Raw genomic sequence first — 19,714 nt, 5'->3', positions numbered from 1 at the left:
CACAACATGCATTGGTTTAAAAAATGATGAAAAGAAAATAGAAGACAACATCATGATACACAGAACTATAATGCAATTGCAATGCTTATTTCAAACAACTACCGGTCTGACATCCATTCAGTTAGTGAATAAAAAGTTAAATAAATGTGAGCTGCACAAAAGCTTCTGAAAATGTCCAGCATGGTCAAATCTGACAAATGAACTAATACTAAATGACAGACAAATTACTGCACTAAAGGGACATTTAGCAACTCCCATCGCAGCTTGTGCGAATACAAATTGGCAGGTAAACAAGTGCTATTGGACTCGGCAGATAAGTATTTTTCAATCAACCTCACCATTTTTTCACGAACAATCAGTTCAGTAAACTGCAAATGCCCTTCATGGATGAAACAAGGTGCTATTTATTCGCTCTCTCAGTCTGTTATTTTGAATTTAATTATTGTGAGCTGTAAGAATGACAGTACAGGCGCAATGGCAATAACTTTAGCAAGGTAACAATATGAACAATTGAAATTGTAAAAAGGCAATAAGCATTTACTGGTGCGTGTTGCCGCCATCAAATTTGCTGAATAAAGTGTTCAAACTACAAGCCTTGTTTCAAACTACAGCTTATTCTTCGACCAAAAAAGATTTATGATTGCTGGCCCGCTTTTATAATAACTAGATAACATACAGTACAAAAGCTCTATTGCTTATGATGATTTAATGCAGTGGAACAAAATAATCCGGAAAATGACTGGGCACAGACTATTGATGATTAAACACCACGCAGCACGTGCCAACGAGTTAGTGGACAAATCCTTAACCCCAGAAAAACAGGGTGGTAAGCCAACCGTAGCTTTGTGCTGGTGCCGCACCAAAGCCCGGTCCTAAGAGTGAGCAGCAGGGCGCTGAGCTCTCCTCCTGCGCTTCTGGCATCAGGGCACACTGGTACATCACGATTCCTGGGTTACCGCCCACCCGAGATGAGCATTTATCTTTGGACAACATTATTGCCTAATTCAAACAACTGCTGCTTTGACAGCACCACCAGTAAGATACATTTGGGGTGAGGAAACCTAATAAAGAAGAAATGTATTTATTCGGCGTCATCTCCACATTAGCTGTAGAAACATCACACATAGGATTCTGAATAAACATTTTCATGAGAATAAATACCATAGTATAAATCAGACCTGGTCTGTTCCGTTTAATGGGCACGTTGAGCATTAGCTTACATTATGAATCTGTTTGTAATTGACTTTTTGAATGCACAAGTTCTCACCACATGTATAGCAAGAATGACAGTGTTGTAAGAGATGCTGCTAATTCTGACCAATTTGATAAATAGTGAATTATTTTCATGTTACAATAAATTAAATTCTTTAACATTTTGTCTAAAATTAAAAATATAACACTAAAAACTGAAAACAACAGCCTGAAGGGCTGAATGAGCCCTTCTATGATCTCTGCGATTGCCTCTATAATCCTGTACAGTAAAATAAATAAGAGGGATTCGGGACGGAATCGACTGGGCGTGACGTCATGCGCGTTCACGCTCACCTGGCTATGTCTGGCAGGTTTGTGTATTCGCCGCCATTATCCGCATCAGCGAAGACAACTCAAGCGACTTTGGCAAAAGTAGAAGATGGATTCAAAGAGACCGGCTTCTAGTTCATCCCAAACCCCAACGCAAACTCCACGTAACCGCGTGCACAACTCTGGTTGCAGTTTCGCGTGTCGCCAGAAGGGGGCATAGTTCTGCAAAAACTCAGAGACTTGCGCAATGCACCTTTAACTGAACAGCTTCGGAGTCATTGGAATGGTTATATTACTTATTTCGGGTTGAATGGTGGTCGTTTCGCACCCCCCTGGTGCCCATGAGCGGAAAATACGCCGGCCGCCCCATCAGGAAGTCTCGCGTGATATCAGGTCTCGCGATGTAAACAATTGCTTTACGGCCAAAAGAAATCTGCTAAAATGCTGTCATTATTGCGCTCCCTCACGCTGTCCGAACCCGAATGAAGAAGACGTTTTAAAGAATGTCCCACCTGCTTTGATGTCGTTGATCTATAGCCTCTGGTGTCTGAGAAACACCAACGAGTTTTTACAACAGTGTTGTCAAATATCTATTCCGAAGCTGTGGGGGGAGCTCTAGAGAGAAACCTGCGAGCAAAAAGCGAGAATACAGCGAAGAAATCCCGAAGCTACTGAGTGCTGCTTTAAATGTAAAAATTGGTGAGAGGAACAGGTATAATTAAAAAAAAATAATAATCCAACACCAGCCAATAACCTAGGCTATATGAAACTGTTTGACGCTACATAATAAAATTGACAAAAGACTGAGTTGAATGACTTTCTGTGACCTTTTTGCACATGCCCAAAAAAGTGGAACCTTGAATCTATGAAGCAAATTGAATTAACTGTGTTTCCCGCTGTGAAAATTAACTGCAGAATCAAATGAAAGTTTTCCGCGTTCAATTAAAATCTATGTCCCTTTCCTGAAGTTCCGGCTTGCTGGCAAAGTGTCTTTGTGTCCATTAGGGTCTGATTAGTGGAGGCGTCAAATAAGCAATTCCTTCCACTTGCTGCAGAAATTATGAAGCAAATGGTGCAGAAGCAGAGGAAAATGAGAAAGCCATAAGCATTCATAAGCATGTAAATGCACTAAACTAACCCTCAAGACACAAAGCAGAAGCACTCAAAATGAAGATGATAGAAAACATTGCCTCAGGTAAAAAAAAAAACTGCAGAAAGTGACATCTGCAACTATCTGTAAAGTGACATCTGCAACTATCTGTAAAGTGACATGCACAAGGGCGAAAGTAAAATAAATCTAAGAAATTAGGCAATGTTAAAGGGTTGTTTAAGTTTATCACAACTCAATTTTGAAAAATATTCAAGAAACAACTGTGAAAAGCTGTGAAAAGGTGGGAGGGCAGAGAATGGGAAGAGGGAAGGAGACCAACAACTCACTTACTTCCAACACATTCAGAGATGGACACTACAGCGTGAGCCGAGACATTGCTCTACACCAGTCATAGCACATGTGTGAACGTGTTTATAACGTAACTATCATAGACAAACATGAGATAAATGGTACACATATATCAACAAATGGGTATTTTAACATTTTAGAGATATTGGTCTTCAAGGAAGAAAAACTGACGAAAAGGATTTAAAAGGTCTTCAACACTACAGAACGAATTATATATTGGTTAAACAAGTTGTAGCATGACAGTTTTAGACTATCATTGTCGTCTGTACTGTTGTGTCTATGATCAGACATGCCACTGTAACAAAGCAGTTATTTCCATAAATATATTTTATTTAGTGACCAAATATGTGCACCAAAACGATGCTGTTTCATGTTTGCAGCTCTAGATATATATATAAAAAAAATAAAAAATAAAAGACAGTGGTCAGGATTCGCACAGTGAATGATGCTTACAAACTGCTCTCAAGACTTCTGTGCGTGATTTATTTTGCTTTTGAATCCTCTGCTGTGTGCTTGCTACTGTATCAGGAAGTGTGCTGTAGCAATTGAAGGAAATTCTCATTAATAATGTGAGATGTTAACACTTCAAATGTGTTTTAGGATTTCATGACGCATATTGTCGAGATCAAAGGAAAGTATCAAACAAAAACACTAAATCTGTGCAAACCGACTTAAAAATATATATTTACAAAATAATTAAATTATATAGAAGTTCAAGAAGTGCTTAAGCATGATTTTATCATGGCTGCAAAGCAGGCCAAATTATAACAATTTATAACATAACAGCATCTTTAAAATGTATGTTATGAATTGAAGAATTGGACTACAAACTATTATTATTTAAACTCAATAAATGGAGCTATAATGGAAAATATAAAGGTAATGTTACATGCTGCCATTTACCTGTACACGCAAATGCATCAACAAAATGACAACCTCCATACACCAGGAGATGGCAGCATAGTTCACATTTTCCTATAATCAAACATATCTCCCAGACCAATGTTGACCACCACTGTCTTCACTGGACATAATCTTGTAATGAACACGCTGATCTAAGCAATCATACATTCTGACTTTTCTCCAGACCACATCTGGATGCTTCACACCATGTGACTCTGACTTTAATACAACCACTAATCTTTTCCTGGTTTATTCAAGAAATTGAACCTCTTAACCACCTTCAAATCCACACTGGCCACTTTTCTCAATGTGGATTCTGGATTATTACCATTGGTAGACTTTAATGAGATGATTACAGATGGTTCCCTTCAGGAGCGGAGAACAACTTTGGATTTCTTCCATGTGGGCAAAGGTTTCCTTTTTCCTATTTTTTTAAGATACTGTTGCCCTAAGTTAGGTTGACTGTAACATGACTTACTATGATACTATTCTTAACAGATTGAAACAATGTAAACAGAACTCAAGTGGCTGTTATAATAGCAGACAGGAAAACAACTTAAGTTAATAGGGTTTCCCTTTTTAGCCAAATGTTTTTGTCATGACATCTGCCTTCTCATGTCAGTTATTTCCTAATGTTTCATCTAACTAAAAGGGTCATATAAAAAAAATCTAATTAGCCTTTATATTTTAAATTTCCAAATGACAGAGCAGTGATAGTTCTGGGTCACATGGTGCCCTAAAAGATCTCAAACATCTATGTGGCGAGCAGGATGAGGCTGAGGGCCGTGAGAGAGCGGCACGAGGCCGGTGGCGTACTGATGAGCGACACCTGCGCGACGCACCGGTCTCGTGCCGCTCTCTCACGGCCTTGGGCCTTGTCCTGCTTGTCACAATCATATGCTCAGGAAAACGTTTTGTCGCAACTCAGCTTCAATGAAAGAGGGAAGCAAATCATAAAACGGGCACACAGAGAAATCTGTGGCCGGTTACATAAACCGTTAAGACTAGTCTTACGAGTCAGTCTTAACATTTTTGTCTTTAAGACTGTTCATAACTTTTAAACGTCAGTTACATAAAAACGTAGATTGGCCTAAATTCATACCGAAAAGTAAGATTGACTGCCCTTTGACTAACTGCTAGTGGGTCATACTAGATCTTAAGACACTGTCTTACCATAACGGCTATGTTTATGCAACTGGCCCCTGAGGTGTGCAGAGGCCGCATCATGTGCCAGCCTAAAAAACGAAATTATGAAGAACGAAATTTCATAAGTGGAATTCATACTAAATAAATATGTTAAGTAGTAAATTTGTAGTAAATGCTTAAAGTTGGGCCTAAAGTTGTAGTAAATTTGTGGCTTAACAATAAAACAAAAGATAAAAACACTGACAGCAGCTCATAAAAAAAGCTCAGACAAAAGATGTCAATATGTTCTTGTAAGCACAACAGCTTGCACTTTTTTAATTTTTGCATAAGAAAATCTGATTTATCCACTTCAGCTGTGATTGCCCTGAGGTGGCTGTCAAGTTTTGCTTACATTATTTGACGGATATGAAAAGCTGCCAAAAGCTGTGCGCGCAACCATAGTTACTTTAAGCATAACAAAATAATTCAAACCACATTCATTGAATGATAGTTCAAGAGGATAAAACAGCTAGCATCTTATTTACTGGTTGAAGACTTCTATGAAGCTGCAATAGCCTTTCCTTCTATTCTCAAATAGGTCTGGAAAGCATCTTCAAGTGACAGCATCTGATTAATGCAATGCAGTACAGCTGTATTAACCTCTCTGCCTGTATTCAGGATTTACAGACGATTCATTCATCACCTGGCAAATTAGTACCTAGCGGCTGTTATCTTTCATGGAGGTCTCCACGCCACTGCTTTCCATCGCCTTCAATTTCACTAAATCCAGGTTCACACTGTATAGGTTGATCACAATTTAGCAGTCTAAGAAAAATTTTGTGAATCTTGAAAGATTCCTCTGATCCTAGGCCAAAATCAAAGTCTTTGGTCATTAGTTTGACATGTTCATTTGATCAATTTTAGAGGCAAAATTGGCACTATTAGAAGATTTGACGCACAGTCCTGTAGTGTGACTTCTACGACAACCGTCAAATCAGAAAACTAATAGAAGCATCGAACGTTATGACACAATTAGTGAGACATCATTAAACCACCATTTGCTTCACACACATCGGCAAAGATGTAAAACTCTGGACGAGTCTTCTTGTGTGCCTAAGTTTTGTGTCTTGACTGCCATACAGTCTGACATTAATGACAACTGACATCCCACAGTGTGACGTCCGACAGAGGGGATCATGTTCTGACATTCTGACAGGCAATTATAAATTGTACTATTATAAATTTGTATTTAAGTGGCAAGAGGCTTGACAGTTCACTCTAAGGGTACACGACAATGATGTACTAAAAATGGAAACGTTTTTCCTTTAAATTTTTCGCATACAGACGACAGTGTTGTCAAAACGATCCCTGTTCACACGGATCCTCGAAAACTATAAAAAATGATGCTGTATTATCCATGTCAGGCCAGTAGTTGGCGAGGTCACTTTGTAAAGAAAATCTACAAACCTATAGACTGAACACGTAATACGCATGCACATGACGTCACAGTTTTCACAAATTTGCATTTTTGTAGTTTACACGGAGACTATACCAGTATCGTTTTCAAAAACTTTGAAACCAGTTTTCAATAGTTTGCATTTTCAGGTCACCAAAACGCCACTGTCCTGTAAAGGAAAGGCCAAAATGCATAAAAAGTTTTTAGTTTCTAGTTGAAAAAGGTGTTGTGTAAATGGCACCTTAACGCATTCTTGGACTGTAATCATATTCAGAATATAACATTTAATCAATATTTTTCTTACTTTCACATTATGCCTATTGGTGAGCCAAAATCATTATAACCAACCACAGGTGAAGCGAATATCACTGCATCTCCTAACAAGGCCACATATTAAGGTCTGTATTGATTAGATGGTACTGTAAGCAAACAATCATCTTGTAATCAATGTGCTGGATGCAGGAGAAATGGACAGGAATAAAGATCTGAGAGACTTTGACAAGGGCCAAATTGTTAAGGCAAGGCGACCGTTTCTGAAATGACAAGGCTTGTGCGTTGCTCCCAGTCAGCAGTGGTGAGAATTTACCAGCAGTGGTCCGAGGAGAGACAAACCACAAACAGGCGACAGGGTGTTGGGAGCCCAAGACTCATTAATGCACAAGGGCAACGAAGTCTATCCCGTCTGGTGCGAGTCAACAGAAGGTCTACTATGGCACAAGTTACACACAATTTTAATGATGGTTATGGGAGGAATATGTCTCAAAACTGCTGTAGGGCTGCATAACCACAGACCAATCGGAGTGCCTATGATGACTCCTGTCCAGCGTCGAACGCATCAATGGGATCCTTCACACTCCCTCTACCTTCTTGTCGACGTCCCACAGTGCATCATGGTGCCAACACTTCCCCATGTAAATGGCGCACGTGTGCACGGCCGCCCATGTGTGCGCCATTTACATGGGGAAGTGATGAGACCAGGATGCAGTGTGGAACGCCAACACACTGGTAGAGGGAATGTGATGCATCCTACTAGACTTGAAGGATCTGCTGCTAACATCTTTGTGCCAGACACCACAGAACACAAAAAGGGATCTTGTACCATCCATGCCTTGGCAGGTCGGCGCTGTTTTGGTAGAATGTGGAGGACCAACAGCATATTAGGCAGGTGGTTATAATGTTTTGGCTCATCGGGTGAATTCAAAATTCAGGGTGATTGAGCCATTGAGATGACTTGGAAAAAGTGTCCTCCCAAACAACCTGAATACTCTCACACACACACACATAGTTTTCTTTAAATAAATGCCATTTGATATGGCTTGACAAATCCTGCCCACACACTCAAGATCTGCCAGACAAGCTAAAACAGGCCTTAAAACATTGAGAATCATTTTTAAACTGTTCTCTCTTGATACTGTCCAGGAAGTGCTTCTGATGATTTGAGAAATTCATGCAGGAGGTTTCCCAGAGGAACTCAATGTGCACTCCCAGGCTCAGTGGCATGGCCACACACACACACACACACACACACACACACACACACACACACACACACACACACACACACACACACACACACACACACACACACACACACACACCAAAAAAAAAAATCTCACCATAGACCTATGGTCAGTGTTTAGATCTGTGTGCCATTCAGCTCTAAAAAAAAAAAAAAAAAAAAAAAAAGGGGGAAATTTCCACTGATATGTGTCTGTGGAAGATAGGCTAAGTTTTTGTTGCCACTGCTGAACAGGATTGAATGTATGGAAAATGTATTGGTGGTAGCCTAGCTTAAGTAGACTAGACAGCAGTTCATTTGTCAATATGTGCGAGTGAATACCAGTCCCTAATAGTGCTTTAGGGGACCCTGCTGATCTGAGCCCTAATTATGAATAATTCCTTAATGATTACAGGATCATTCACAGTTTTCTTGATTTTTTTACCCCCCCATCAAAGAACATGTGAAACGCAATATCGTGGAAGAAAAACAATCTATTACAAAAAAAATGAATAGCCCTGAAAAAAACCCCACATCAATCGTCTGTCTTACAGAGATTCCATTCTCAGTTCTCAGCGGGTCAGAGCGTTGTCCCCAGAAACAACAGTGACAGAGACCAGGGCTTTTGAGGCTGTTATCAGTGAGATATCCTCTAATGTGGACCTCACAACCCCATATTGAGACATGTCAACAGCAGAGCACTTTATTTAACTTCTGTGGGAAGTGGGAGTCAAGGATGTATTTTCAGAGATCAGTAATCAGTGGATTGGTATTTATCATTAACCCTCATGTTCTGCTTTTATGTTCAGGCACCACAAAGTAGGCTGGCACTTTTCAGAAATGCTGCTTCTGTTTGGGGTACATTTGACCCCCCAAAATAAATGTAAATTAAATTAAAATAAGTTAAATTGAGACAGAGTATCCTATAGCCTGTAATATCTTTAAATTGATTCATGCTTCATATTCATGGTACTTCAAACATAAAAAATGTAATAAAAAAAATTATACTTGGAAGATCATTGAAGCATAAATATAACCTATAGGTACACAATACCCCCAACAGAACAAGAGTGTTAACATGATGTGATCTAAATCAGTATGTTATCTTGTTTATATTTTAGCAAAGCTGTGTAAAATAATAAAACCTGTTTTCAAAGTGTACGTCTTGAATAAAAATTTACTTTTTCATAAACTGTTTAATTGTTTCTTTTTTCTTAAGCATCTAATCAATTTAGTGTGGTTTATACTTAAAAAAAGAAAGAAAAAAAAACATTTGCCATTGCCAATGTGGTAAGAAAAAAAAAACTTAAATCAAGATAACAAGAAAAGAGACGTTCCAGAGAATAATTTATGGTATACTTAAGACATAGGCTACAGAATGTCATCGTTCGTTTCCTAGTTCACATGGCTACTAGCATAAAAACATATTTAACTGCAGTTTATCATGGGCAATTGCACTTTAGATGTAAGTGAGGGTTACTATCCATCATAAACCAACATCATTATGCATGACACTGCATGTCTGGCATTTGACCCAAGTGGTAACCGCACAGAGGCATCAGTGACTCGTGACCAGCCTCCAGGAAAGAAAGTAAAGTAATCACTGCCTCTTCATCTTGAAGGCCATTTTTTTCTTTTGCAGCCTGTGCTCAATTTCAAAATACATTTTTGTGACTAATAAGAGGCCTTCCACCAGGTTTTGGAGTTCTGTTCTTTAAGTCTCTGAGCAATAGCGGATCTAATCAATTTGTGAACTATGAGATACAGACATGATATTGCAGGTAATTTACAAAAAACAGAAATTTTCTACTGCGGGTTTTGAATTAAAACGGTACGGTTGCACTGCAAATGATGGCTCTATCTAGACTAAATATGTCAAGTTTTTATAATGTCTCGAGAATAGATGACCCATATGACCTACAAATAATGTTAAACACTATATTACAATTATAAATAGCATCAGCTGCATAACCCAGGTACAAATTTAATCAACTCGTAACTACATCCATCCTTAAAGGTCAGTAAAGAATTTTCAGAGCGCATTAGTCTTTACGACTGAGAAAAAAAAAATAAACATCAGCTTTATATCTGAGGAGCAGTATGCTGTAGCCAAACAACTGACATTTTTTCTTGAGAAACAATCAGGTCCAAAGGAAATGAAGAACAGTCATGGTAGGTCATGAGAGTGGTATGTCTCCCCAAAGGGTCCTTGAGGAAGCCTCTCCAAATGACTTGTGAGAAATGGCATTCCTGCCCTTTTCCTACCAGACTGTACCCCAGTGCAAAAAAAAAGAAAAATACCAAGAAGGTCTAAAGTTCTGTGTGGGCCAGATCACAACTAAAAAAGCTTAACCAATATATACTGAGACGTATGCATTACAGCTTAAAGCAGGGGTTTCCAAATTCGGTCCTACTTGCCTCAACACACCTGCCGGGAAGTGACGAGTGTGACCTTGATTAGCTGGTTCAAGTGTGTTTAATTGGTTAATTGGGGCTTCAGGAGCAGGTTTGGACACCCCTGGCTTAAGCATCAAGATAGGCCTACTTGATTTTTTACTATGTTAAAGTACTTTTTCTTATCTCATCTTAACATCCAGATTGTGAAAACTGGTAGGCCATTAGTAGGTTGGTTTTTGCATAGCAAAACTGGCTCAACGACTGGCATGAATTTGGGGTGGAACTATTGGTTTGTTCAAACAACATAAGACAGTGGAGACCTCAAGAAACTGAAGAAAAAAAATGTTGTGGCACAAATGACACAATTCAGTGACTGCATAGTAAAAGACAGAGAGCCTACTTGAAAATGATCAATATCTCTGTCATTATAACCATTGCAAATTCTTCATTCATGACAGTTGTTTTATGATCTAATGTTTAGCACAGACTTCACAGAGTCCAACTGAAATTTAAAATCTCAAAGCATGCTAAGATGGGCGGCACTGAAGAATGTTTCAGAAACAACAAAACACACAAATTCTGAATATGGGACCTAAAGGAAATCCGGTCATCATTTAAAAATCCTAGGCATTTAAGGGTGGAAACTACTTTAGTTTGTTGACCTTGAGTAGCAACAATGCTTTCATTAAACCCTGATATGAGTTAGAGGGAAAATATTTTGTTTGTTCTGTATTCAAAACAAGTTTAGGATGACCAAGCAGACCTTCCACTACAGTAAATAACTAAAACTCACTTTAAAAAATGTCCGGTTATAAACTGCACTCTATAAGAGATGCTTTTTGTGGACAAGGTTTATAATGTGAGACAGGAATCTCTCTCCCTGGCCCATATCCACAGAGATGATTTATTTGGACTTCATGCAAAAACGTAAGGATAAGAGAGTAAGTTCTCTGCTGGGGGTCTGGCTTGTGTTAGAATAAAGAGATGAAATGGGTCTATTGAGGCTGCTGTTGCCATGGAGAGCACTACTGCAGTTTGTCAGATCTGAAAAGGAATCTATGATAGAAATGCTGAAGGATTGGCTGTTAGTCAGTATTCTGCTTTGAACTATATATGTGAACAACCACAATATGATATTGTAACATTCCAACTTGTGGTTGACTTCCAAAGAAATTATAATAACATTGCTCAAAAACTATAAAGGGTAAACATATCTTTTAGTATTAGCCTACCTCTATTTTTAAATAATTTCTCTGTCATGGAATAGCCTACATAATTACAGAATCATTTCTAATGTCATCAGAAGCAATACATTTATATATCATGCGAGTAGACAATGCCAAATAATTATTAATGCCAAATTCAATGCCAAAGAATTAGTCAGTGCATTTTTACAAAATGGCTTATTTTTTTCCCCGCCATTGACGGAATTTTCCGTCTTTCCGTGTCTTCACTGTTATATGGTAGGGGTTATATAAAGAAGACTGAATCTCCTAATCAAAACACATGTAAAGGAGATGCAGGGCTGGACCCGAATATTCATTCGGTGGGTTGGTATTCGATTTGAAAATTTGACATTCGAATATTCATTTTTTTTTGTTGTTGTTTTTTTGGCACACCTGGGATCCCCCGCGAAACAGTTCTCATTTGCGCTTGAATAAGGCCGGGGACACTGGCTGCGTGGCGTGTCCATTTTTATTTCGCTCCCATGTTAACAGGTTGGAGTTTGCACACTGCCTGCGTGAGACACGCGTCTCAGGCGCGGCTCAAGCCACGCGGAAATGCATGCTAAAAGTAGAACTGACGCCAGTGTTCCAGCAAGGGGAGTATTCTCTGGCTAGAGCGCAGAACAGCGGAGTTTGCATGGACAGAAGTGCATGCCTGAGCTTGTGTTTTGGGTTAAGCTGCGTTGCTTTGACATTGTGGAAAATAGAATAATAGAAACAAAATGTATTTGCCTTTTTACCCGTTATTATCAATCTAAATTAATCTCGTTTTCAATTTAACTTAATTTCGTTTTTCTTTATTTAAATTTCCCTTTTCTTTATTTAAATTTAGTTTTTCTTTATTTAAATCTACCCTTTACTGTGTCAGTAATTTGTTAGTCAGAAAAATATTAGACTACCTTAAAAGTATTGCTTAATATAACAGACCTGTGTGTGTGCGTTTTATATCACTAGTGCAGTGTTCGTTCTCAGAGCATATAAGAAACGAGTGATATCATATGTTATCATATGCATATGTAAAATAACGTGTCATCAACATTAAACAGCATATAATCAAAACTGAGTGAAATGTCAACCCAGGATGAGCTATGGGACTGTGCAAGCATTAGGGGTGCTCGATAAACTCCATCTGTGTTTTGATCATTGTTCTGAATCCGATCTAGATGTAGTCTTTGACAAAACGTGATTTTCTTAGCTTTTTGCTCAAAAGTGTTGATAATTATTTTATTTTTTATAAAATGTTTTTTTAATTTATTTATTTTTTAATAGCAGAGACCGTTTAAAAAGAACAGATCGTTCTTTCTTATGATATATTGCATGTTCAGATTTTCATACAAAAAAAATAAATATTCTGGGAGCCATGACATTTTTGTGAAAATGGTCAAAAATGTTGGTGGAGTTGGAGACTGGCAACTTATTTAAAAAAAAAAAAAAACGCTGGTGGGGAAAGAGTTAACACGTAGCCTTTCACAACTAGAATTTTACAGGAATGTAGCCTAGCTAACAAGTTTAGTTTACAGAAACTGATGCTCATATAATGCATTTTGTACCATAGCACCATCTGGTGGGGCCCGACCCCCAACAGCACATAGTGTAGAGAAGCCAATGAAAAACAAAATATGGAAATGATACTCCAAGAAAAATACTAAGTTGATTCCAAGCAAAGAATGTCCATTAACAAAACTATGTGTTGCATACAGAACCACAGAGGTCCACAGAGGCATGCATTATGTCTTTGCCACAAATAATGATTCTATTCAATTCACAGATCACTCAAAACAAAAGGAAAACAATAAAAGTGAGCATTTTATCCCTCTATCAAGAGGCATTATGTTGCTTGTAAATAGAAAGAACATTTTACAGCTGTGGAACATGCCGTGCCTCAGTGGAAAAATTAAATAATTGTCCTGCTGGAACATAATGCTCACCAGATTGTTTACAAACAGCTGTGTCTCATGAACTGTATCTATGCACAATGACACTAAAGACCACACAGAACAGAAAAGTCACAGTTTTTCAGTAGGGAGTCTGAAATGAACTGTATTTTTAGCCACTGACTGCGAGAATTATAAGGGACGTTTAATAACTTATGCGACATATGTTTTTGTTTCAATTAATACAATATGCATTAAACTTCTGTAGGGTCTTTCCTGGGATTCGGTAATATTTCAACTTGGATTTTTATTTATTTTTGAAACTACATATAATTAATTTTCTAAATACCCCATATCATTAGGCACATATCACATCTCTAACAAATCATAATTTCCCAGCTCAGGCATTAAAAACCTTTTATTATTTGTATTTTTTATTTGTATTTGTATTTATTCACCTATATTTTATGTATTCACCTTTTATTCTCAACCTCCTATCGGACAAAATGGAATTGGTATAAAAAGGATTTTACATGAAACTTGCTGTAAAATAACATCTACCTAGTGCCCATGTCCCCCTCATAACAATTTAATAATTATGTAACATTTATGATAATTTTCACATTATTATGGCTGAAGTTAAAAATAAACAAATAGTGTGTCTGTAGTCTCTAGGGTACATAACATACACAATTTCACCTAATCTCATGTTAATCTTGAGTACCTATAGAGTAGTAGTGCATCCTTAATATCTCCAAAAAGTCTTTAGTTTTATCATATTTATAAAAGAAAAATACAGCTTTCCTATTCTCTCCGGAAAAAGCCGAGCTCCTGGAGGCGTGCCGTGGGCGGAGCTATAGAGTCAACATTCACTTATGTGCTGATTTCCAGCAAAAGACAGAAATCTGATCCAGTTGTACTTACATGAATGGGGTCTTTTATCACTGGGACTGCTCCTCCACGTTTTAATAGCAAACGATTTGCAAATCCAGTGTCGACCTGGGCCTTGTTAATAAAACATTCGTCACTGAATGACCAGAACACACAACCGCACTTGCTACACTCCGTTGCTGCCCCGGAAAAACAAACTGCATCCACTGTTCCTGTAACGCCGGGTTCTTTGGGAAGCTGAACACGGTAAGCCTTCCCTCACATCCAAAAACACACTTTGGAGACATTCTTGAACAAATCCTATGCAGCGCTGGCTGCCGAAGTGCCGATGATTTCCTGTTGAAGCGCGTTAATGTGCGCGGTCTCGCTCTCCTCTGGTCGACGTGTGCGCGGGCGCGCTTTTCCGAGAGAAATGCTCATATAAGGAGTTCCACTCTCGTCTACATCATTAGATCCACGATCAAAAAAAAAACAGCCGAAACTTGTACCAACCCGGAAGTAAGATTTTCGGCACAGAAATTCTCCGTTATTCGTCCAAAATTTTTTTTTTAAACTTTGGCCATGTTTAGCATGAGAATCCATCTCTTTAACACTGTAAACAACTCTGAATACATGAAACACCATCATAGGCGTAATTTGCGGGTGGGACGGGTGGGACATGTCCCCACCACTTTTTGCTAAGGTCGATATTGTCCCCCAGTGGCGGCTGGTGCTAAAATTTTTTGGGGGGGCACAACAAACTGAATTTTTAATTCAGGACTGAATGTAGGCTTATTGTTAAATAACAATTTAACAGTGATAATAATGTAGCTATCATAAGCCTAAAGTTTAGCTAAAACTTCAGCCGGTAGGGTTGGGAAATAGCCAATTGCCAAATAAATCTGAATTTTTGGGCTAAATGGCATAAATGGTATAATCTGAGTATTTAATTATTATTTTTCTATTTGAATAAAAAAAAACCTGTATTTTTTTTTTTTTTTAATATTTAATATCCTGATCGATATTGTCCTACAAACAATGTTTATATTGAAGGTTATAAAAACAAACATAGTGCAACCTTGCTGTCTATCTGCAGTCTATCCAAAAAAGGGGTCAAATGAATCACATTACATTCTAACATTGCAACATTACAATCTAAAAACAAAATAATGTTTTTTAAAGAAGTAGTTAAATTTTCTAAACCAAAAAAAAAAAAGCTAATATCATAAAAATACACAGGTAGGTTTGAAATTATCTAGCACATTTATGTTCACCAACAACAACAACAAATATTCAACAACAAATGTTTTAGCTAAATATATTTATAATTTAGTGCTAATGTATATTAGTCAGAATAATTGCGCTCCTATTCTATTGCGCTCCGTCTGTTCGGCGCGCATGCACGCGGGGGCGCTCGTTCACGGAAGTATAGCTTGCAGAAAGCTCGCCCACTCATGACGGCAAACTGGACTTTCTAACATTTACAGATGGAGAATATGTCCGTGAAATGTAAGTTATGCACTGAGGAAATTATTGGATGTCACTTCAGCTTATGGCTAAATACTAATAGAGGTACATTTGTTTCCACCAATCGCTGCACAAGTTTAAGGTTACGTATGATGACGAAAGCACGTTAGTGCGAGCCCTCCCGGAACCCATAGAGAATGCATTGCAGTGCCTGCAGTTCGAAAAAAAAAATCTTTGAATGTAAGTCTATGGGAAGACTCTGGGCGATTCTCAGCCAGAGTGAAATCGCCCAAAAAGAGGCGGTACTCCACAGAACGTGACTCGGCGCTGATTGGACTATATCCAGAGGCAGAACAACAGTGAGTGACTGCTAGCGTAACTCTGTGGTTGAATGAGATAGTGATAGAAAGTCCCTTTCACACTTAGGTGGTGCGTCGCCCGATCGCCCTAATGAAGAAACCGCCGCTGTTGTCCCCACCACTTTTGAAACATCTCGCGGCACGAATGTACAAATACAAATAAATAAAACATCTCCAGTTAACTAGCAGAGCATTCATTTAGTTCGTTTGTAGGAGGCGATCTAGCACTGAAATGTGTTGTTTTTGAAATCAAGTGATCAAAGTGCTCGTTGCCGCTGTGATCAGATACAGATACAGACACAGGCGCGGATACTGTGTTCTCTTGTGGCTCGCGCACAGTCTTCACTCGGACGCGTGCTTCAATCCGTTGTGGAGACTCTATTCGTTCCGGTGAAATTACAAAACAAAATGCTTGCCTGATATACAACCACTGATGATAAACATAATCGGTTTTAATGAAAAAAAAAAAAAAAAAAAAAAAACTACGAGTCAACGATATAAAAATATAGCCTACGAGTGCGGATTAGAACCCACAACCTCTGACATGCTTGGCAAAAGTTCTACCACTGGACCATTTCAATATACACATTTCTATAACGGATTTACCCAAACCAACATATATCAGACCTCATTAAACGACAAATTAAACCCATGCACTATTTCAATCGATTGCTGGACATCGTAATGTTATTGTACATACATCGATTTATGATTTAGCATTCATAAATCCCCCCCCCCCCGGTTTTTTTTTTAAAAACCCGTCCCACCCACTTTTTAAAACAAAGTTACGCCACTGAACACCATTGTACCCCCCCTTTAATAAAAAAAAAAACACACTATATTTTGTTATTCTTTAACATGTCAGGTAGTAATCAGCAAGAAAGGCCTTATTTTTTTCATCATCTTCCTTATTTTTTTCCAAAAAATATTTGTGACAAGGATGAGAATACCGGGTTGAAGACTGTAACCAGTTTGAAGGGATATTGCCTTCAATTTTATATACAATATTTAAAAATGTTTGTCTCTGTGTCTCATATTGTGCCCTTCTTTCTGGTTCAAAATATCTACATAGGATGCTTGTCAAGTGGACACATTACATCAAAATATATATATATATATTTTTTTTTCACAAGAAAGAACCGCAAATAAATACTACTTCACAAATGAAAAGCTATTACATTTAACTTTGGTGAACCACCACTCTAAAAAAGTCTTCACTTTAAAAAATATTACCGAATAGGGCTGAAACGATTAGTCGACATTGTCGACAACGTCGACAATAAAAAATTGTCGACAAATATCTTTGTTGTCGAGTAGTCGTTTGATCCCACGTGACCTAATGTAAGGGCCTGCAATATCGCGATTTGACCGCTACGGCGCTGTAGCGCTAGAGTGTAATGCAGCCGTTACAAATGCTATTGCGGTAGAAGAAAACACAGCGCGAATTATGACGGAGTGCAAACGAATCCGAACTAGCAAGGTGTGTAAAGTTTCACAAAACTATCGTATGCAATACATGCAAGGCGTAACTTGCTTTTCACGGGAGCACAACATGCATGTTAAAGCACTTAAAGAGGAAACACACCGGCACAAGACGAGCCAGTGAGAGGTGAATGTTCTCCAGCTGAAGCTAAATAACTAGCAGTAAATCTCTTTTTAGAGAATGCAATACTACTAATAATAGCAATAATATTAACAATAATAATATAATTACAGTAATGTGATGATTTATTTTTGCATAGAATAAAGCTTGATCGAGCTTAGGAGTCAGGGCTGTTTTTATTATTGTAGCTCTATTAGGTAACGTTATTACAGTATTATCCCTTGCCTGTATTTTGTTCCATATTCATGAAGACTTACAAAAGGAGATGTTATGAAGAATATCATGTCAGTTATTTTTTTATACTGTAAATTAAAAGGTGAATGAGAATGTCTCTGTCAGCTCAGCTCAATTGTCATATCAATTTTAAAAAAAAAATTCCTATAATAATTGTTTGCAGTTTAAGTGTGTCTGTAATGCTGCTGATAATTTTTTTTGTTTATTTTTTTCTATTTAAAGAGAACAGAATATTTAACCAATGTTGCTTAGAGAGCATTTGTGTGTGATTTGAGTTGGACAGAAATCTGAAAACTTAAATAGAATGACCTGTTTAGTTGCTCAAAGTTCATTAAAACAACCATTTCAAAAGCTGAAGTGATTTTTTTTATATATATTATAGTTAGAATATGTATAACTCAGTGTTTTAACTAATTGAAAAGGCTGAATAATCGTTCCAAACGTACTGATTAGTCGGCGAAATAATCGATGAATAGTCGATTAATCGTTCTAATAATCGTTAGATTAGTCGATTATCAAAATAATCGTTTGTTGCAGCCCTATTACCGAATCCCAGGAATGACTCTGCAAGCATGTTTTAGCCCAAAACCTTTGTCAGTTAGGCCTAACAGTAATACTGCTTTCATATAGGCTAAATATTAACAACAAAAACATCAAGTAGCCTATAGCGTTTATGGGAAAATGCAATCCTCTAAACAGGAACTTGTCCACTTATGCTTAAACAAATTAATATAAAGCGACAAGAATACTTTTTTGTGTGCAAAAACAGACAAAAATAACGACTTTATTCCACTTTCATTTCCTTCTCTCTGGGCCTCGAGTCTTTTCACGTAGTGTTTTTGCGTAGCACGTCTGTGTTGCACGTCACCACGCATCACACACATGACCAGCATCGGCCAATAGTGAGCCTATGTGGTGACGTGCAACACAGACGCTGCGCAAAAACACTACGTACACTAACTCGAGGCACAGAGAGAGAATGAAATGAATAGTGGATTAAAGTCGTTATTTTGGTTTGTTTTTGCGCACAAAAAGTATTCTCGTCTCTTTATAAACTTAAGATTGAGCCACTGGAGTCACTTGGACTATATTAACAATGTCTTTAATACATTTTCTGGGCCAGCAAGTTATAGTGTCCATAAGCCTGTGGAGGAGTGAGCCAGCACTCAGATTTAATCAAAAATATCTTAATTTGTGTTCCGAAGATGAACGAAAGTCTTACGGGGTTGGAACAACATGAGGGTGAGTAATTACTGACAGAATTTTCATTTTTGGGTGAACTATCCCTTTAATATATTTTACTGTGATAACACGTTCAGGCAGGTCTCAAACCGTAGAATACTGATAACAGACTAACTTCTCCTTCACGGGCTTTAGTGCCAATGTTTATTTTTTATTTTTTATTTTTATCTATAACGTATCACGGCAGTATAATATGGAAGCTTGTTTCCGCCACAGAATAAAACATTTTAAAAAATAATTGCGCCTTTTTATCTCACAATTGCGAGTTTACATCTCGCAATTCTGACTTTATTTCTCAGAATTGCGAGATATAAAGTCAGAATTGCGTGAAATGTCGCAATTGCGTGTTATAAAGTCAGAATTGCGAGATATAAAGTCAGAATTGCGTGAAATAAAGTCGCAATTGCGTGTTATAAAGTCAGAATTGCGAGATATAAAGTCAGAATTGCGTGTTATAAAGTCATAATTCTGACTTTTTTT

The 19,714-nt window shown here is 37.8% G+C and overlaps 1 protein-coding gene across 1 annotated transcript in view; it reads left to right on the top strand.

The window, feature by feature from the left end:
• The first annotated feature begins 14,381 nt into the window (after positions 1–14,381).
• The window catches only part of vegfc (vascular endothelial growth factor c), a 74,624-nt gene continuing 69,291 nt past the window's right edge, over positions 14,382–19,714 (top strand). The window contains exon 1 of the mRNA XM_081361914.1: positions 14,382–14,596. The gene's annotated coding sequence lies outside the window, so the exon portion shown is untranslated. The remainder of the gene's footprint in view (positions 14,597–19,714) is intronic.

This window comes from Scardinius erythrophthalmus, assembly GCF_964197995.2.
Source record: "Scardinius erythrophthalmus genome assembly, chromosome: 3".
Taxonomy (NCBI): Eukaryota; Metazoa; Chordata; class Actinopteri; order Cypriniformes; family Leuciscidae; genus Scardinius; species Scardinius erythrophthalmus.
This window is presented reverse-complemented; position numbering and strand designations above follow the sequence as displayed.